Source organism: Aquila chrysaetos, chromosome 7 (assembly GCF_900496995.4).
Source record: "Aquila chrysaetos chrysaetos chromosome 7, bAquChr1.4, whole genome shotgun sequence".
Lineage (NCBI taxonomy): Eukaryota > Metazoa > Chordata > Aves > Accipitriformes > Accipitridae > Aquila > Aquila chrysaetos.
Window position 1 is genome coordinate 11051805 of NC_044010.1, and position 21116 is coordinate 11072920.

Genomic DNA, 21116 nt, shown 5'->3' on the forward strand with positions numbered 1-21116 from the left:
AATAAAATAAACTAGCAGGAAAAACAATGGGGGCAATACCCATCTGAGTGCACGCAGAGTGAAAAAACAACACAGAGAAAAGATAGAAAGAGAAGTGAAGGTGGTGGAGAAAATACATTAAACAGAGTGTGCCCCATATTCCTACTTGAGTGTGTCTTGGAGGACAAGGGGCATTCCAGCCTTTCCTACAGTTACAGAACGACTCAGCAGAAAACATAACACAGAAACAGTCAGCAAGAGTTTTTCCCTCGGGGGGCAATGCTTATAATCAGAAATCAAACCAAGTTAATACAGAAGCAACACTGACAAAAGAAGAACTACAAAAAATCCCTAGCGTAGAACCACCTACTTCAATAACAGAGTTTCCATGTATGGTGGCATCCCTGTGCTCTCATTTTCCTACAAGATACCTTCCCATAGGACTAGGGACATATTAGACCTAACCTGAACGTTGAAGGAGAGGTGCTTATTCTCCAGCCATTATGCTAGTAAGAGCCATGCAAGTTCATAGCCTCTCAGACACAAGCTGTGTCTAACTGTTGAATGATTTAGAGGCACTGACGTTCAAAGCAGCTCAGTCAGGCACCTGTGAAACTAGGCCCTTCCATCTAGCACCATTTTGAGCCTATTGTTGCTAGTTCATTTGGATTGGCAATACTTCGCTCAGAGAATTCATTATTGTAAAACATCTCCAATTACTGAACTAGCAGATAGCTGAAGTGATTCTTGTCCTAGCCCCCAGAAATTTTTTTCCAATCACAATTGATATCCTATAGTTTCAGTCCATATTTCGTGTTTGTGTACACCATATCTTAATGGTGTCTTTAATTTATTTTTCCTCCCCCATTTCAGAAACAGGATAAAACATTCTAGGAATGGACTCACCAATTAAATGTTCAAATCCATAGCGATATATGTTGTATAACCCATGCTGTTCCCTATGTGGAAAGGCACCAATTTAGGAAAAATTGTTGTATTTTGGGCATGTTCATCCCTGCGTGCGTGGGATGAACCTCACAAACGTACTGGGTGAATGTACATTTTGTGTAAGTGAACTTATCCCTGTCAATAACCTGTATTCAGACTTGCATGCTTACCCCATTCCCATGTATTTAGCTGTTCCTGCTTATAAACTTGTGTGCATAATGAAGCTCAGTCCAATATTCACTCTATAAGTATATTAACAGCCAGGTGGAACTGTGAAGACCTTATTCGTGTTGGTGGGCATTTACTTAGTTCATTGTACCTGCTGAGAAAGTGCTTGCCAACACGTATTACAGCTCCACAATCTAGCCTCACATAATCAGGTTCTGCCTGTATGCGGTTAGAGGCCTCCACAATGAAGGCATTTCCATTCCCTGAAAAGAAGAGCTGCATGTGGAATCAAGCAAGCAGATATTTTTACCCATACAATTTGCCTCTTGCCAGGAAGCTGACTGGGTTTTATTTGGGTTTTCTTCGTTGGCTTGCTTGCTTGTTTGTTTTTATAAGAATGTCTATGGGGAAAAGTTATTTCCACTTAAACTTTTTTTAATTTTGATAGTAAATGCAAACAATTCAGTAAAGATAAATGTTCTGCTTGGTATATGTTGCACAAGAAATACGAAAAATTTCTAATGAACTGTATTCATTTGAAATTGGAAGGTGAAGGGGTTCCTGTCGACTATAATGTGAAAGACTAGGAGGATTTGTCCTTAAGGAAATAACACCTCCCACGTCAGCTAACGCTTTATGTGGTAAGGAAAGGAAACAGAAGAGGGTGCATGGTCACAGCTTCTCCTCCACTCATCCACACACGCCTGTTACACCTGCATGTGTGGACGCAAAGATGCTGAGCTCTAAATTATACCAATCCCATCAGAACAGCAGAGCTTTGAGAACCACCCTGTGCTGATTGACATGAATGTGATCCTTTCCAATAACTCTGACAGGGTTTGGTACAGGACCCTCCTTAGAACGGGTTCACACACCATCACTTTGTGTATCAGTTTGAGGGCAGCCAGGCAGGGACTTAACTTTTTTGGAGAAGTCAGCATCTTCTTTCACAATTATTCATGAAATAACGCGTGCACAGAGTGCTTTAAAAGTGCATTTAAAAAAATTGTTTTCAACTGCTTCCAGCTGACTGAGGAGTTGCACTGGTGCAGGACAGAACCATGAGTGTGACCATACAGGACTGAATGCCAGTTTGAGCACAGATTCAGGTATATGACAACAGTGAGAATAGGCCAGAAAATTGAAAGCCATGTGAACATTAAAAAAACAGTTATAATGACTGGCTTTGGGGGATCCCTGAGCCGGTTCACAGGTTGCCCATAGGCATAGGGATGGTTCTGGGTGTCTGTCTACAGCTTCAGGCTGGAGAAAACTCAGTTTAATCTCCTGTTTGGCCACCATCTTCCACTGTAGCTTGGAAAGAGCCATTGTTCCTCTTTGTGCCTCAGTTTTCTACCTGTAAAACAGACATAATAATACCTACTTTCTTACCATTTGGAAATAAGATGAACATACAACGCCTGCAGTTCAGAAGCAGTACAGTAATTTACATGTAAGCACCATGGGTAAAAGAATGGATACAGGACCGGACTCTGGTCCTGAACCTTAGCTGCTACTGAATCAGAAGGCAGCTTAGGTAAAGCTGCATGCTCCTTTCTATCTTTTCAGTGACCCAAGCCCACAAGGGCTTGTTGAGACCTTTAGGTTCCCTCACAGCTAACGCTGAATCCCTCTGCAAGGCTGCTACGAGCCCTCTGTGTCAGCGATTTTCTGTAGAAAGCCCAGTACATATACGTGCACACTGTTGTTACTGTTAGCATGCAGAGATATTACCGTTACCTGTCACTTCAGCTGCTTGAGAACCTACCTCCTGTTCCACCATGGCATCTGCCAGATTTTCCCCCAAATCCTTAGGGCCACATTCTGCTGTCTTCATACACTTGGGATGGCGAGGGCCCAGGTTAATTTGTCTGCTTCCTCATCTGCTTTTATAACCCATATTCAGTGGAACGGGCCTCTGGCGCAAGAGCAGGCAGACAAGAGGAGTTGAGAGAGCGCAGTGGGTTTCCCCACTCTAGAGCTGATGCGCTGACATGAGAACCTCCACATGACACCCTGCTTGGCGGCCAGTGCCATTACACTGCCTTTTAATGAGTTTTTCGTCAGCACTGATGTGATGGATTTGTCCCCAAGGAAGCATTAGTTCTGCCCCCCATTAGCAAACATCATACACAACATTTCATCCGCAGATAAAAATCGCTTTGTACCCCAAAAGTATGAAAGCGAGGAGTATTTTCTTGTTACTGAAGTATGTGGAGACCAGCTTTGACACAGACTTGCCAGTGAGAGGCAATTTTTGTTTGGCTTTTGCTACTTCACATACCAACTCAGAAGCACAGTGAAAAAATAAATAAATAAAAATGATCATAAACTTAACAGCTATAAAAGCAAATGTAGTTATACTACCTAATTCCCTCAATTCTTTCCAGTAACAAAAATTTGGGATGCAGCACTGGTTGACTGAGAAATCTCAGACCAGGTCTTCAGTCTAGCCGTTGCCATCTGTATTACAAAATAAGAGATCCCGACAAGTACTTATAAACTGATGACAGCAGGAGAATATCCCACTGCAGTCAACAAGAGCTCCATCACTGCTTTTCATGCTGTCGGGATTTCACTCACTGATTGTAAAGTTTTAGAGCAAGAAAGGTGTCTCAACACAAAGCTCCAGCTTTGCAAGGAAGATCGAAAAGCGACAGACTTTAGAAGCAATAGTCACTTGTTTCCAGGCAGGTCTTGGAAGAACGAAAATCATGCACAGGCTTAAACTTAAATGCATGAACAGTTCCCTCAAAGTCAATGGATGAGTATATAAACCTCCCTTTGACTTGGACCTAGGTTTGGACGTAAGGCACTCTAGTACTTTTCAAAATAAGGTTTTTATATGTGCAGGAAAAGCGGAGTGGAAGCAACAAGTCAGCCTGGAAATTTAAGAATGAAGGGGAAATAATTATTAACTTAATCTGAACACTGCTGAGCATGCACAACTTGAGTTCTTCTCAGTAGTACTTCAACAGAGTCACAGATTTAAGGTTTCTTTATGAACACCCAGTTCATCACAGACCATAAATCTCACCGTAGATCTCTGCATGCCTTCCACAACTTCAATTTGAAAAAAATGCAGACAGGGCTATGCAAACCACCAATTTTTCAAATTTTTGGAACATTAAAAAAAAAAAAAAAAGGCACAACAGATCACTTGTGTTAACCTGGATTGATTATTTTTCAAAAACTTTCGTTGAAGAAAATTGACACTGAAGGCCAGGAAAGTGCACTGAAAATGCTATGTTTCAGGTTTGAGGACTTTTAAGGATTTTTTTTAATTGTTTCATAATTTAAAATGTTTCATTTAGAAAGCATTTGAAAATTTAGACTTTTGCATGCAAATACAGGTCCTTATACCTCTCCTCCACATACATAAACATAATCCCCAAACCAGCAATTGACAAAACTCATCATTTGAAGAAAATGACCCACTATTATCAAACTGATTTTTTGCTGATAAAGTTAAAGCTTAAAATATGGATCAGCTCCACCACTTACATTTTACAAAATTATAAGGAGAGACAGCATTACAACCGGGGAAGGCTGTAACTTCTAGTGATGCAGAGATCTCAACACAAATGCTTCACCTGAGCTGCAGACAGTCAAAAGAAGGGAAATGCACATCCACCACGGGTGTTGGGACGGCTAAACCAAGCAGGATTGGCAGACAGGCTCCAGTGTGGAATTTGCCTACTTTATAGAGTAAAATATCTTCCTTGCTACAGCACTGGCACTGGGGAAAGCCATGAGAACCTGGTGACTTCAGGGAAAAGCCACATGAAGTGGGCATGCAGGAAGGCACACTGTATATTTTTAAATGGGCTAGTTCTTACAGGCTGGCCTGCCAATGACTCTCATGTTGGAGCAGGGAGGAGCAGGAGAAAGTGCCCTTCTTAAGTTTCACCTTCTTCTCCATTTTAACCCAGTGGGACAGAAACAATGCAATGTTCTGATTTAATTTCCTCCCATGAGGCCTCTCACCTGGATGCACTGAAGCAGTGCACAGCCTTGCTCCTGCAAGAATATTTATAGTGGGTTGCACTAGTCCAAGATGTGAATTGTTTTCTCCTTCGTTTTTTTTTTCTCCTGGAAGGCGTTAAGATCCATCCAGTTTTGTTCCCCACCCTACATCATTCTTCAAAGCTGGTAATTTTAATTCCAAAAGTAATTCCTCAAAAAGGCAAGGCTAGATGTGGTCCCGTCTCTGGGTTCCGCTGGATTGGATGCTTCTTCCCTCTTTGCCAGGAACTGAGCCAGGACTCCTTCACTGTGTCCCCACATGACTACCACCGGAAGGAATAAAATTCTGATCTCTGCCTCTTTGAAGCCTCTCCTTTGCAGAGATGAACAAGATCACTAATATTAAATCTGCAGTGCTGTGTATTTCCCTAGATATAACAAGTTAAGAGTCAAATACCATATCTTTGAGTAGCTCAGTGACTAATGCATGCTCTTGTTATTTAGGTCAAATGGTCACTTGCTTTGTTTACTTTACAAATGGTAGCAGCACTGTGCGGCCAAAGAAGTGTGCTGTGGTCTCAAAATGGACATAACTATGGGCATGGCAGTGGGGCAATGAGACGTGCATCTGGGAAGCTCACCAAGCTGTAAGAATTTATGCTCGGACCTAATGGGTGCTGCTCTTTCACTTGAGTCACTTCAGAGACTTGCCACTTGTCAAGCACAGACTCAATGACATCCTCTTCAGTTAAGCAGTGGACTTAGCAGGCTAAAAACTTTTTGCTCCTTGATTGTCCTTGTTCTTCTAGACAGAAGTAAATATATATTTGTGAGGTAGCTCTGAAGTCTCTGGTGGTATATAGGAGGACAACACTAGAACAGAGTTGTAGTTTCTTTAAAACACCATTTATAGAAAAGGGAAAGCAAGCAAACAAACAAACAAATGTTTGAATAATACCAGAAACAGAGATAGGAAAAAGAGGCCCTTGGGTGGAAGAGGGAGAAAGCTACTTGATAGCACTAAAATGTAATAAGGGGCAAACAATCTAAAATTGAAAAATGAGTTCCAATTACATTTTATGCTTAAAGCAGTTAAATATTATTGCAGTTTACATGAGCGTTAAAGCAGTAACTGTAAGAATCAAAAGTACGGGGTTGAGGGAAAGCTGCTATCCTTTAGCCCAGCTTTTAATGGGGACTTTGTCAGTAAGTCTGAAGGAATCCCAAGTTACTGGATGTGAATGATAGACCCACTGCTCTTGTGTGTCACTGGCTATGGAAACCGATTTGCCTGCACTAAATGAATGCAATGGGCTACATAACCTCAGGTGAGTAGGTCTGACCTGATTTACGTATTTTTTGTAATGCAGTGTACTTGTATAAGGACAAGGAAAATCTACTGTGTTTAGAGCTTAGCAGACAATTGTTTCATTATTGTGGACATTGTGTATTTCACATATACTAGTATGTTAAGTAGTTAATACATATTAGTTTAACATATACCTGAATGTCTTGCAGAATCAGAAGGAGTTTTTACAGAGGTGAGCGACTCAAACGAATCTGGATGCTCTGGCTAACCTATTACTCAATTCTTCTGAAACAGGAAAAAATGGTAAATAGCTCCTGAAGGTGTAGTAATGTTTCTCTGAAAAAAGGGAGGTGCTATGAAAGAGAAATCTCAGAGCAACAGAGAAAGAAATGTACGGAGCAATCCACTGCAAGTTAGAATTTGATTCCTGACTTTTCTGCTTCCATACTATGAGACTTCTGGCAAGTCCTTTCACCTGTCTGTTCCCCTTCCTACTCTCTTGTCTAACTTGTCAAATGAAACTGCTAGCAGCTTAGGCCAGAGGTTCTTTGTAGGATCTAACGCTCTTAGTGGCTGGTTCTGTCAGAGCGTTGCAGTAGTTAATGCTCTGCTAGTAAAAAGAGGCATAAAAAATAAGAAAAAGAGTTAATAGGAAACAGTGGGAATTAGATACATAGGTATAGAAAGAGAACGTTCAGAAACAGTGTCTCAAAAGTACAAAGAAGAAAATATCCTTATTGTTTTAATGTTGTGAAAGGAATAGGAGCAAAGAAATACAGTCAGAGTTTAACTGTGCCTTTCTACAGAGAAACCAACAGAAAAAGTTGGCCCTTTTTTTGATTTATACAAACTTTTTTCTTGAGTTCTCAAGAAACTGAAAGTGTTCCTAAAAGGGGCTGAGGTGGGAATGGTAACTTCCTAAAAGTGTGTTTCTTGAAGAACGGCTGTCCTGCACTGATCCTGTGGCTCTCTTCCTACTCTACAGTGGATAGTCTGCAGCTTTAGTTCAGATAAAATGCCTCCTCCCTTCAGTGCTTGCACATAAATTGCTATTAATGTTACCATGTTATACAAGTGCATTGGGGAGGAAAATAGGCCCGCTAATGCATTGTCCTGCTCCAGTGTTTTTTAACCTGGAGGATGCCATGCTATTCCATGGACTGTGGGTGGGCACAAGCCACAGGAAAAAAGCAACAGAGGTGGGACAGGCTCCATAAGGCTGCATCTGCCTCACCCTTTCTTCCCCATGCTTCTCCCCAGGCTGTGTGCAAAGCTTAACGCAGATAAAGCATATGCTCCCAGAGTTGCCTTATGGCCTTCCTTCCCTGCTCACATGACAACCGTCACTTGTAGTCAGCCATGGTAGCAGCTCAAAGGGATCCAGGGCCTGCAGGCTCAGGCTGCAGCTGGCTAGTCCAAGCTTCCTTTTTATTATCTGAATACATTTTAAATGGCCATGGAAGCATGCGTCTATCTCAGCCCAGAAGAGCTACCAGTGGTCAGCTCGGTTCCACAGGCAGCAGGTAGCTTCCGCCCTGGGCAGGAGGAGGAGAGAAAATGGTAATCAAGGACCAAATTCAGCCCCCCCTCCCAGCCTTAGTGAGCTCCATGGCAGGCCCCAAGGGAAGGGAACAGAACAAATCCTGGTTACTATTATTTATAGCAATGCTATTATTTTTCCTGTTATTATTAAATAACAACAAAGCGAAGGGAAATATTTCTTTCCCTTTTGACAGAGCATAGACACAAGGCTACTTATGTCTTTTATGTTGTGCCATGGGTTAATTAAGAGGGGACACACGGCTGGGAGGGACATACTCCACCATCAGTTGAGTGCAAAACAGGCAAACCCAGATGAACTCAAATGCCACAAATGTGCAACTTCGAAGCCCCAAATCCTGCTGCACGTGCATCTGAGCAAACTGCTTCATCTGTGCTTAACTGCATCGCCTCCAGCGGAGCGCTGGCTGTACACAGGAGCACAGGCAAACAGTCCACAAGGTAAGGTTGGGGCATCGTTCTTTTAAAAACTAGTACCAATTACACAGAAGTGACAGAAAAGTGCCATCTGACGATACAAGTTTCTGCAGAAAAATCTGGAAATGCAACTTGTGAGGAGTTTTAAAACAACTTAATAATCAGCAAGCAATTTAAAAAATTTCAGCACTCGCTGTCCCTCAAAAAATTCCTCACAGACTCTAGCTAGCACCTCGTAAGTCTTGATAACAGTGACTGACTAAAGCCAGAAATATCTCCAAGTGGGCATGCAAAAAGATTAATTTGTTTAAAAGCATATAGAGAGAACTGGAAACCCAGAAATACCCACTATCCTCTCCCTCTACCCCTCATGACCTCAGTGTTTGCAGAAGGTCCTGGATTGATAGCCCAAGAAAATACAGTCCTCTCTTTCACTATGGGCAAAATAAATCACAGGCAGTGGAAACTCAAGCATTTTATTTTCTGACCATACCAGTGTACCTTAGCTTACTCATCTCTCTTAAAGGGTGACAAAATACTTCTGCTTCTGCTTCTACAGGCCTAATAGGTGGCTGCCTTGCAACTCATGAAGCCATTTGTAACTGTACAAAGAGGACACAAAACATGATTGTTCTACTTAGTAGCCCTGTATATCCATTTCATATAGCTGTAAACAACTACATTACATGCAAGGTGTCCCTATCTTGACCTCTTTTCTGAAATGGCCAGTAAAGGCATCAAGTGTAATAGAGAGTCCTGTTAACAACAAAATGAAGCATCCTTTAAAATTAACTTCATGTATACTATCGAGCATCTACATCACTTGTATTACTCAGTAATTACCTACTCTGGCAGGATTTTAGCAATGAAGAGGTACAAGAGGCTCCATGGTATACCATTATTAACATGGGTAAAAGAATCCAAGAAACAAGGCGCTAATACTGACAAGCAAGAAGCTATACCATGTAAGTTCCAATTGTCTCACTTAGGCCTCTTACCAGCAACTGCTCATGCATACTGAAAAGATGCTGCTTACCTACAACTGCAAGGCGCTTCACAGTCTAGAAACGACAGGAGGAAGCTCTGCCTAAAAATTAGGCCAACTTTTTCATATGTGACTAATGAAATTTGTGTGCCTTCACTTGCCAGTGTCCCAGCCTGTGACACCTGACATGCACCCGACTTCCAGCCGATGGATGGTCAGCTCTCCTTTCTTAGCACTGAAAATGAAAAACTGAGGTAGAATGCATTAATTACAGAGTATGTTTATCCTGTTATTTTTATATTATTCAGGCATGGACTAACCCACCCCTGCTTAGAACAAGCAAGATGGTGGGGCATTTAGAATACTTTTCTCACATCTTAACAAAAAATGTGCAGGCTAATCTCAAATTTCTCAGAAACATGGACACAATTTAGTTTTCTAAAATCAGCTTGTACTTTACCCCACCATTTTATTCAGACATGAGAAGTACTATTTCAGTTATTTAACATAATTCTGCCATTAAGAAAAATTGGGGGGGGGGGGTGCTGTGAGAGGAGAGTAGGCAAGCAATGGGAAGATGCTGAAATCGGCCATACCACAACCGAAAAAAGATCAGGACAGAGAACATACGGAATAAACCCTGCAACAACCTTGGAGTGTTGGCTACGTAAAGCCGTTGTGAAGCACAAACATTGTTCTTTTATTGGGAAAAAACGAGTGCACTTCAGTTTCCATTGTTGTTATAACTACTATTATTTCTGACCTTTTTTTTTTTTAATATGCCACCTGCCAACTGGAAGTCAGGAGTCCCACCTGGAGACAGTGCCGCACAAAAATTAGTGCTTCCTAACTGTAAGAATAAATGCCACGTGTTTTCTCCTGAAAAAGATAAAGGTCTTGCGTTGCATATATTCAAACCCTTGCGAACATTAATACGTTGGGTCAGCGTGCATGGTAGGCTTTCAGGTTGTGTTCGATTCCTGCAGGAGAAAGGAGCTTTCCCCAAAAAGTTAGACTAGGTTTCCGCGGGGCTTTTCCAACACCCGTCAGCACAATCGCCACGCAGTCACCCAAAAGCTGCTGGCCTCACACTGTCGCTTTGTCTGTATCAGCCTGCGAGCCATACAAATTCTCAGATGAATTTCACATCCATGTGGCTGGCAACGTACACGAGGTGCAGGGCAGAGAACCGGGCAGGACACGGAGCGTGGCGCGGACGCCAGCGTTATACTTTGCTAGTTCTGCCAAACAAGCGCCCGCGGTCTCTACGGAAAGCCGATGTGAATTGAAGGCTGCCGGGCTGCCGGTGCTGGGCCGGTGAGGGCCTCTCCGCCACGTTTGGGCGAGGATTACGAAGGCAGCAGGCACCACCCGGTGCTCCGCCGCATCCCCGTGCAGCGCCGCCGCCTGAAACCCGCTCGCCGGGTCAGGGGGCGACCGCCGGCCTCGGCCCGTCTGCCCGGCTCCCCCCCCGGGCCGCGGGGCCGGCTTCCCGTGTTTACTCCCCGAGCGGGGGCTGTGCGGATGCACGGCTGCCTCCCTCAACTTCTCCGCTCGCCGTGTTTTGGCCTCTGAATGAAACCCGCCCAACTCGACAGAGTAAGTTACCGGGGGCTGCTGCGCGGGGGGGGGAGGGGGGGCCGCCGGGGCTGGGGCCGAGCGGGGCCGTGCCGGGCCGTGCCCGCCGCCCGCACCCCGCCGCGGCCGTTACCCCGCGGCGCTGCCCGGGGCCGGCGTAGTTTACTCTCGCAGCCCTCCCCGGGCGGCCGATGGACAGCGGCTGCCGGCGCTGTGGCCGGCGCGGCTCCGCGCTCCCCTCGGCGCCGGGGGCTGGCGGCCGGCGGCCCCCACTACCTGCCCCGCTCCGCCACCGCCACCGCCGGCTCCTCAAACCCTGCGAAGAGCAGCGCGACGATCTTTGTGTGAGTGTGTGCGGGGAGTGTGTGCGCCAGCGGCTCCCTCGCGGGCCGCGGGTGTAACGGCGCCGCTGAATGGCTGGCGAGCCCGTCCCTCAGCGCGCCGGCCAATGGCGGGCCGCCTTATATCCCGGGGAGTGTTGTGGCGCTGCCCGGGTTGCATGGCTCTGTGTGGAGCCGCGTTCCGCGGGCGCCGAGGCGGAGGGGCTCCGCTGCGCGCCGCGCCTCGCTCCGGCCCAGCGGCGCGCTGCCCGCCCGCCCGCCGGCCCCGCCGAGGTGAGTGCGCGCCGCCCGCCCCCCCTCGCCGGGCGACAGGGGGACGGACGGGGACGGGCAGCGGCGGGCAGGGAGAGGGGTGCCCTCGCCCCACACTTTCCCCTCCGCGCCCCGGCGGCGGGGCAGCCCCCCCGGGCCCCCCCCGCGGCGTTGGCGGCCGGGAGGGAGGCGCGGAGCTTCCCCTGCCCTGCGCGGCGGCTGCCGCGGCTCCCAGTCACTTTTCCTCCCTCTCCTCAGCCCTGCCTTCGTTTGAAAGTTTGGGCAGGGGAGGACGGGTGGGTTGGTGCCGCCAGCCCTCTGCCCGGCCGGGAGGGCAGGGGTGACCGGGGGTGTTTTACCGGGGAGGGGCCGGCGAGGTGAATCGCAGTACAGCGCAGTGCATTTAAAAAAAAAAAACCCAACCAAAAAAAAAAAAAAAAAAAAAAAAAAACAAACCCAGAAGAAGAAGGCGACAGGGGTAGGCCAGCCAGTGCCAGGCTGCGTTTGAAACCAGGCACCTCTCGCCGCCACAGAGAGAGAGGCAAGAGCAGCGGCGGCCGCGGCGGAGGGAGGAAGGGGAAGGAGGGCGAGGAGGAGGAGGGATGGCCATCGGCCGCCGCTCGGTGTGTGCCTCCGGGGGGACTTGACAGGGAAATCGCGGCAGGCAGAAACGAAACTTCATCCCGAGGGGCGGCGAGGCGAGGCGCAGGGACGAGTGTGCGGATCGGTATCGGCTGCCGCCGGCCTGGGGGGGCTCCGCGCCGCCGCCGGGAGAAAGGGGGGGGCCGGGATATAAAACCGGAGAGGGCGAGGGAGCCGATCCGGCGGCCGCACGGGGCGTAGGGTGGGGGGGGGGGGGAGCGGGAGGAAAAACCCCGGCGCCGACCCCGACAACAACAGCGGCCGGGCTCGGCCGGAGAGTTGGGCTGTGCGTTTTCCGGTAGTCATCGGCGATGCACCCGGGGCGGCGGCGGCGGCGGTGGGCAGCGGGGGGCGGCGGCGGGCGGCCCTGCCGGAGTTTCGCGTGGATGTGGGATTATGTTGTGTCAATAAGTTTAAGGTGGAGAGGGAGAAAGGGAGGCGGGCGGGGGCCGGGGGGGAGGCGGCGGCAGGCCTCGGCCGCGCGAAGTCCTATTTCTGAAGGTAAGTTGTGACATTGGGTGGTCGCGATGACAGAAAACTTGGCGAGGGGCGCCCCGGGGAGGGGGCGGCCGCCTCGGGGGGGGGCTCTCTCCGCCGCCGGCAGCCGGATGGGTGCTCGGCTGTTATTTGCTGCTGCGAGATCGGGTCGCTGGTAAATTACAGAAAGCAGCCCTCCTTCTCCTCCTCCTCCTCCTCCTCCCCCCCCCCCCCCCGCCAGCCGCTTCGTTCTTCCTCCTCTCGGGTTTATTTGCAATGTATGAAACTTGCATGGCTGTGAGGAGAGCCGATCCAGTGTAGGTTTGCGAGGAGGAGGAGGACGGGGAAGGAAGGGCTGGAGGCAGGGGAAGGGAGGCAATCGCGTTAATCCCGGGCGCCGCACGGCAGCAGGTTTGCGTTAGAAATATCGGTGGCAGCCCGCCGCCGCTGAATGAGGAAGGTAAAACGAAGCGATGCGAGAGCCGCCGAGGCGACATGTACGGCGGCGGGGCGAGAGGCACCGGCAGGCGGCTGCCCGCCCCCTCCCTCCCTCTCTCCCTCCCTCCCTCTCTCCCTGCCTGCCTGCCTGCCTCCTCCCTCCCTCCCCGCCGGGGCGGGGAAGGACCGTGCCCGGGTCTCCCCCGCTCGCCGCCAGCCGAGCCGGGGGGCCGCGGGGCTTTAACCGTGTGCGGGGCGGATTCGCCACTTTTTCCGGGGGAGGCCCGCGGTTAAAAGTTTTTTTCCGGAGGTGAGTGTGTGCGGGGAGGCCGGGGCGCCGCCAGGCCGGCGGTGGTCACTCGGGCCTGGGGCGCCGAAACCATTGCCCGTCCTGCTGGTGACACGTCCAAGTCCCGCAGCCCGGTGGGGCGGCGGAGGGGCCCGGCCCGGCCGCCGGGGCAGGGACGGGGTGCCGGTCTCCATGTGGCTCTCCCGGCGGCGGCGGCACCTCCTCCCCGGTGGCAGCGGCGGCGGCGGCGGCGGCGGCAGCAGCGGGATCATCGCCCGGGCCCGCGGGGAGGAGGAGGGGAGCAGCAGGGAGGTGTTTGCTGCCAGCCTGCCTCGCCAGATCCCGCCGGGGAGGGCAGCTGGGAGGAACGGGGAGCCCCCCGCGCCCCCTCCCCGCGCCGCCGCCCCTTCCCTGCCCGCCCGCCCGCCCCCAAAGGTGTTGTGCAGACTTTTCCCCCGGGAGGGTGAGATTTATGCGCTGCATTATTGCTCCTCTCCTCCCCCCTCAAAGCAAGATGGACTCTCTTCTCTCTCTCTCTCTCTCTCACTCACACTCTCTCTCGCTCGCTCTCTCTTTCTCTCTCCCCCTCTCCCTGTGTCTTGTCAGCCTTCAAGATCGACATTTTGTAACTAAGATGCAAACTTGATGGTGACCGGGGGCGGGGGGGGCGCGCGGGGGGGGGGGGGGGGAAGACGGGAAAACCCTGGGTCACGGCGGTCTTTCTCCATATTTAATACCTTTTCTTTCCACCCCACCCCGGAGCCCGGATTCCGGTGGCCCTACACTTTGCACGGGCGGGGGCGGGCGGCGGCTGCGAGCGCCGCTCCCCCCGCGGCGGCCGGGGGTCTCGCCGCTCTCCCCGCGGGCCGCGGCGGTGGAGGGGCTGGCTGGGCGGTCGCCGGACTCGGGCCGGCTCGGCTGGGCTCCGCCGGGGGGGAGCGGGCATTACCTGGAACTGTGTTACGGTGTTGCAGCCTTCCGTCCGTCCCTCTGTCTGTCTGTCTTGTCTCCCCGGGTGGATCTCGTACCTACAGCCTGGCGGCTTATTCTTGGTGTTAATTTTGCGTTGTTTGGCTTGTCCACGCGCGGGGATTGATCGCTCACTTGTGTAAGTTCCCGTGGGTTATTGTTATGTATGCCTCCTTGCAGATGGGGGTCAACTTTCTGCCTTTTATTTTGATAATGCGTGCGTGTTTCTCTGTGTGTGCGTGTAAATAATTACATGATGCATCCCTGCGCATACATATGTGGGTCTGTGTGCGCGTGTAAACACGCATCCTTGTGTACGAGGGACACAGAGGAAAAATAACCCACCCTGCTGATGCACACTCAGATGATTTGCTCTGTTTGCCCAATCCTAATGCCCTTTAAAGACACGGTGCATCTTTTGTTTGCTCCTTACGGTTTCCTGCGACTGTCATCTTGTTTTAATGACAACTTATCTGGGGTGGGGGTGAGGAGGAAGCAAGTTTCAAGTTTTGGGATCTCTCCTCTTGTTGGCGTTGTGGTGAGTTGCAATATTGTAAAATCATGGTGTGCTGATGATATGCCTTTATTTGATACTTTATAGGTCACTATCACATGACAAAGGCTTTGAGACAGCTTCATCTTCGTCTGTCTGTAATTTCCATTTGCCTTCCTGGGTAAGTATGTAAACTGTACACACGGAAAAAGAATTCGGTTTTCGTTGATAAGGTAGAGGTCCTCACGCTGCCACTTTTTGCGTGGAAGATGCTTATTCAGGTTTTAGTGCCTCAGAAAACATGTCTTCTCCAGGTGCTCATAGCAACTGCTAGATTACAAAGTTTGTATGTAGGGGTGGGTCTGAATAACCTGAGAATTAAAAGACTGTGCATATTCAGATCTCTCTTCACTTCTTTTCTTTTTTTCTCGTTTTCTTTTTCTTAAACCTTGTTTTTGTAAAGATAACCAGCCGATTGACTTCGGGCAAAAGTTTTAACCCAAAGTAACATTAGAATATGCAAAGTGCAGCACACAGGTCGAAAACTTAATGGGAACGTGAAGTCCTTTTAAAATTCAGTGGTAGGAAGCGTATGAAAATATAAACAGAATAGGTAATTAGAAATCTCTGGAGGTCAAGAATCAGTGAGAAGTTTAGCAGAACTGTAATACTACTGCAACACGAGTTGTTTCAGTTTTAACACATAAACGGAGAGCTAATTAGAATTCCATCCATGCTCTTTCTGTGTTTTTTCTTTTGGCATTGATTAATGCAGGTACCTATCAATTTGAAAGATGAATCTTAGTGACTAATTTACTAGTATTCCTAAGCTTTCAGGTACACAAACTTTTTTTTTTTTTTTTTTAACCTGTGTGCTGGGAAAAGTTTTGACACCTTTTGAAGGGTTTGACATCTTCTAAGCTGAAGTGGTAGTTTAAAGAAGAGGCTCTAAATTTGTGGGGTCATGTTTGTAGATGACATAAAATGACTGGCACTTGGAGCGCTTCTCATACAGTCACCCATGGTGGCACTGAACTGCATTTGGCCCAAAATGGGGAAGTGGGAGGTAATATTTGTTTCATGGTACTATTGTGTACATAATTAAAAACAAGACAAGACATGTATTTGGGGTAAGCTTAGTACTCTTAAATGCGAATGATTAATAACATACTCTTGACCTTTTCCAGGCAGTGTATAGCAGACGTAGGATAAGTGATGGTCCCAAACACACTGGCTTGAAGGGGGCTGTTGGTAGCAGCTGTTCTGGTGTGATATTATGACCACAAAGCTAGTCTTGAGGCTGGGATCACCACTGTGGGGAGATAGTTCGAAGGGAGGATTCTGCCTGTTTTCCAGTTCCTGTAGAATGACACCCAAATTTCAGTTTTCGGATTTTGTGGGCAGTGAGGTTGGTATGCGTAGGTCTGAGAGTATAAATGCCAAATTAAGTTACTGAAATTCTTTGACAGACTGGTTGCATAGGATAATATTGCTTTCAGTTTTATAGCATAACTTACAAGGGTCGTGTTCTGTGTAGAGTAATTGGTGCAAAAATTTTTACAAAGTAAAAACGCATTGGCAAATTAAAAAACTGGCAGATAGGCTTCAAACTGTTGTTCAGAGGCAAATACAAATGCACTGGTTTCTGAACTTAATTTTCTGTGTTTTCAGGTAAGAGTCAGTTTAGAGTGCTGTAAGTGTCAAGGACTTTTTCTTTATTTGGAGTAATAGTAAAGGGTACTGAACAAGAATAGCTCAGGGACCTTGCTTCAGGTAGTATCTTCAGTCATTATCTGGTTTTGATTTTATGTGGTGAAGTCTTTTGGATGCATGGAATTTTGATCCTAGAAATGAAGTGGTGATCATAATCTGCCCACTGCTTTAAGAGGAATGGACCTCAATTTTGTGCATAGTGCTAAATGTAGGTCTTACCTGATGTTGAACTGGTGTGAACAAATTACAAAGAAAAGAAGGGCAGGGTATCTTTTTGAAGAAAAAGGCATAATAGAAGCTTTAGAGAAAGCAGAGAAATACATTTCCTCTTAGCTTAAAAAAAGGTAATAAAAATAATGTGCCTAGTTAAGGGGAGAATAGAGATTTTGTTAGATTTGTCCATGACCAGAAACTTCCATTTACTTTAGAGAGCTTTTATTTTGGTAAAAGCAAAGATTTCTTTTATTATACAGTTCTCAGTAAAGTAACTGTTCATGAATTGAGTTTAGTAATTCAGTCTTGACATACAGGAGAGACACCTGGGTTCTGGTCTTGGTTAACAAGCGCAGGGTGGAGTGCTTGTGTGTCACAAGCTATAAGGGGGTGAGCTGCTTAGCGAGGGGCCTTGTGAATGCTTCAAAAATTGGCCCACGGTCTCAAAAGTTCATTGCATACTACTGCCCCTCTTGGCACAGCAAGCTGATAAACCATTTCAAGCAGACACATAATTTAGCAGAAACGTAACTGGTTTCTGTGTTGAGGTAAACTTGGAATATTTAAGAAGCTTGCCCTCGTTGCTTTTGAGTTTTTTGGGGGCTGCTTGCTGTAAACCCGTCACCTTCAAAACTTCCATTGGTTTCAGCAGGAGGTTTATTTAGGAAAGGAGTGTAGGAGTGATGGTGAGAGGAATTTGTCCATGTTTATTTTCCTGTTCAAGGAGAAAAACCTTTCTCTTTCATAGCTGCTGTGTGAATAATTAAAGATATTAAATGTCAGTTTTCCACATAAAATATCAGAGGCAATCGTGCAGTTATTTCATAGGTAACATTTTTCCTTTTCATGCAGGATGATCTTAACACACTTTGTTCGTAAATTAGTGGTTCCAGAGCTTGCGATCCTGTAAGCATGTGAATATCTTTAAGCAGATGACAAGTCTTGTTAAATTCACTGATACAGTTGCTCACATTCAGAGCTTAAAGTTATTCCAGGTTGCTGCCACTCGTGGTCTGCGGGCTGAGGATGCGCAACGACTCTGAAGTTCAGTCAACGTGGTGTTAGGCAGGGCGGTCTTCTGGCATAGAGCTGGTAGCAGAGTGGTATGAAGAAAGGAAGTTTTGACCCAGGGAGCTGGGGAGAGTTACTTTTCCAGAGCATGTGGCGGTGGGGAAAGTGCAGGTAAGGTAGATGACACCTGCGGTGTGCAAGGCTCTGCTGTAGTGTGAAGGTTGTAAATGCACTTGCAGTGAAATCTGGGCACCTGGGCGGTGAAACACTGCCTCTCTTTCGACGGTACGTGGCACATGTAGTGTTCAGGCCTCCCTCTTTATCTGAAGGTGGCTCGTTGGTGGAGGCAGGTATTGTAAATTACAGTTGGAACTGAAATGAAGCTCTGATTTTAATTTCTGGGTGTGCCACAGGCTGTCTCTGTGAGCTCTGACAAGCGATGCAGTCAAAACCAGAGGCTGCTTTCCAAATTTTGGACCCAAGTTGGAATTCCCATGCACTGCCACTTGGGGTGGCCTGCCGCAGCCGTCGGTGGAGTCAGTGGCACTGCCATGGCCCCGCTGGTGGTTTCCAGGGTCAGAGTTTATTCCTGGAAGCACAGCCACATGTCCCTTGGCCACCTGCAAGTGGAGACTAATGATACTTCCCTGTATCATTAAATCATATGGTACCCCTATATTGGAGCAGTTTTCCTGAGTGAATTAAGTTGGTTTTTTTTTTCTAAAGCAGTGTTTTACCTTACTGTAACCTTAATTTATGTTTTTCTTTTATTACTTAGGAGTTTCTAAAGCTGGATTGAAATAACAGTTGTATGTATTTCAAAATATTCTTGAGAAGAAACGGGAAAAAGTCAAATTTCTGACTTCTGTAGTATTAACTTTAATTCTTTTCCTTCTACCATGTTTCCCCCTTACCTGGTGTATCATTGTGAGAAGCTTTTTCATTCTGTTTTATGTCAAATGATTATTAGGATTTACTTCCTTTTTATTGTTTTATTTTTATTTTTTTAAGATCAGTGAGGATACAGTGTTTCTGTCCGAGAGCAATTAGGTGAGCCTGTTACTAGTGGACGTGTGAACTTCACAAAAGACTCCTACAGCTGTCAACCTTCTTGACAGTTTCAGAAGGGGTGAGACCTGAATCAGCATAAGAATTACACTAACTTTAAGAATGGCTTCATGGGCTGCTGTTTGACTGCATTGCTTAGAAAAGGAAAAAAAAAAAAATCACGTTACTCTCTCAATAATAATGATATTGTTAATAACTGGCAGTTGTAGCCTTATGTCCTTATTCATGTGCTTATGTCCTGTCTGGTGAAGTATGTAAGTCATACTGTAATCACACTCCTCAAAACAAGGAACCATCGTTTTTATCCCTGTTTTAGGCATCTGAGATACAAAGCAGTGAAGGAGCGTAGGCTTGCCTGCAGTCACTTAGTAGGTTAGCATTAGCAGGGAATGGAATAAAATCTGTATCTGACTCCTTAGTTTTGTGTCCTTTCCCTTGGTGTATGCTACCACTCTGAAGACTTCCTGTAGATAACTGTCTTGACATGTGAGTAGTCTCACTGAATTCTGTGCCAGGTGAGCATCTTTTGCTAATACTCAACTTTCATTCATAATGCTACTTAAAAAAAAAAAAAAAAAAAAAACCCAAACCAAAAAAACAAAAAAAAAAACCCAACCAAAACCCAAAACACCTTTAGAATAGTGTGAAGTTAGTGACTTTCAATTCAGTTATATTTATTGACAGGGGAGTCTAAAGTAGGTGGAGAGCTTACTTAATAGTTTTTGCCACTAAACGTGGTATTTAAGCTGCTGTGTATGTTACACTATTTATTATACTAACTTCCTTGTATTAATTTTATGAAGATATTGGTTTTTATAGCAAAGTTTTAAAAATACGCGTTGGTCTGCAATAGTTCTTCACAATTAAATTATTTTTCATATTCGTAATCTAATGCGGAATCACAACTTTCTTATGAAACATGGAATTGACAGAAGCAGTTACTTTGACGCTCTAGCAGTATTGTCATAAAGAGAGTAACTTACTAATTGAACTTTTATTTCTAAACCTGCTAAACATATTTCATCCTGTAAGATTTTCAGATATGCTGATTACTAGTGTTTTGTTCCTGAGCATATGGGTTGACTTTGATTTTAAAATAGGAGTTGTATTTGAGGAGGAGAGCATACTTTACTTAATGCCTAAACATAGACCTAATTGTAGTATTCTCACAATGATAGCAGCATTTTATTATTTTTAATATTTATAAATTTGATTACATAAAAGATGAATCAACAGAGAGGAAAAGCATGGTTTTGACACTTTCCAGCGTTCACGCCTTTTCCTTTATAGCACACAAATGCATAATGTAATAGCAAGTCCTTATGAGCATGGACAATTCAACATGTGAAAATAAACTAGCTTCAGGCATATCTGCGTACAAATAAAGCTAGTACAACAAAATTCCAATTTTTAGCGAGGGGAAGGAAAGTTAACAGGATTTTATGAGACTACACGAAGAAAATCAGTTGCTTAGGAAGCATGGAATTTTTATTGTCAGAAATCTTCTACGTGGGTGTTTCCATATAAGAGATTTTATAAAACGTACCAATTGCTGAAAATAAGAAACAGCATTTTATTGACCCTTGGTGTCACAAAGAGCCTCATTCAGGAAAGAAGAATAATTGAGTGGACTTGCACAACATGGGATCTATGGAACTTAATTCAAGCTCTCTTGACGGGAAGCTTAACAAGTCCTGTCTACACCTTCCCTTGCTGAGGGCAAGTGGGAAGGTGTGTCTTCCCTCTGCCTGTTTGGTGATTTTTGTTTGGTGGTGGGGGTTTTTTTGGTTTTTATTTATTTATTTATTTCTGAAAGGCAATATGTATGTAGCAAATTGTTGAGGAGTCGGCTTTGAGGCATTGTGAAACCACACTAACTGCGTGCCCGGCTGTGGGGTTACTCTCCTCTTACATAGTTGTAGCAACAGGAAGATTTCTGTTGTCCGCGCTCTCAGGAGGGGCTTCGTCCTGCTCTTCTGAAACCCAGAGTTCCCCGCGGCAGGGCCGAGCACGCACGTGAAAGGGCTCCTCCTTGGTACTGTTGATGAGAGCTGAAGTGGCCCGTGGCAGGACTCAAGTGAGGAAAGCTTAAACCTGGTCCTGGGTCTCTGGTGGGCTGGGTCATGTATTGGTGACTACACCGTACTGCTGAGTGTGCCAGGCAGTACTTTAATGCTGTTGGGTTAATGGCTTTGAACCCTTACCTTTCAGTTCTTTCCCCAGCATACTTTTTCTGCCAGCTGTGTAAGGACTTTTAAACATATGCCTCGTCAGAAGTTGTCTGTCTCTTTCTTGTTGTT

The 21116-nt window shown here is 46.6% G+C and overlaps 1 protein-coding gene across 22 annotated transcripts in view; it reads left to right on the forward strand.

Moving 5' to 3' along the window:
- Window positions 1-11021: 11021 nt before the first annotated feature.
- Window positions 11022-21116, forward strand: part of BBX (BBX high mobility group box domain containing) — a 143251-nt gene continuing 133156 nt past the window's right edge. For 9 of the 22 annotated variants that reach the window (XM_041124847.1, XM_030019646.2, XM_030019650.2 and 6 more), the window contains exons 1-2: window positions 14346-14457; window positions 14920-14992. The gene's annotated coding sequence lies outside the window, so the exon portion shown is untranslated. Of the gene's footprint in view, window positions 11255-11395; window positions 11525-11955; window positions 12045-12107; window positions 12127-12412; window positions 12432-12628; window positions 12647-13208; window positions 13371-14345; window positions 14458-14919; window positions 14993-21116 lie in introns of those variants that run through there. The other 13 variants (XM_030019634.2, XM_030019635.2, XM_030019637.2 and 10 more) reach the window with 11 other exon arrangements.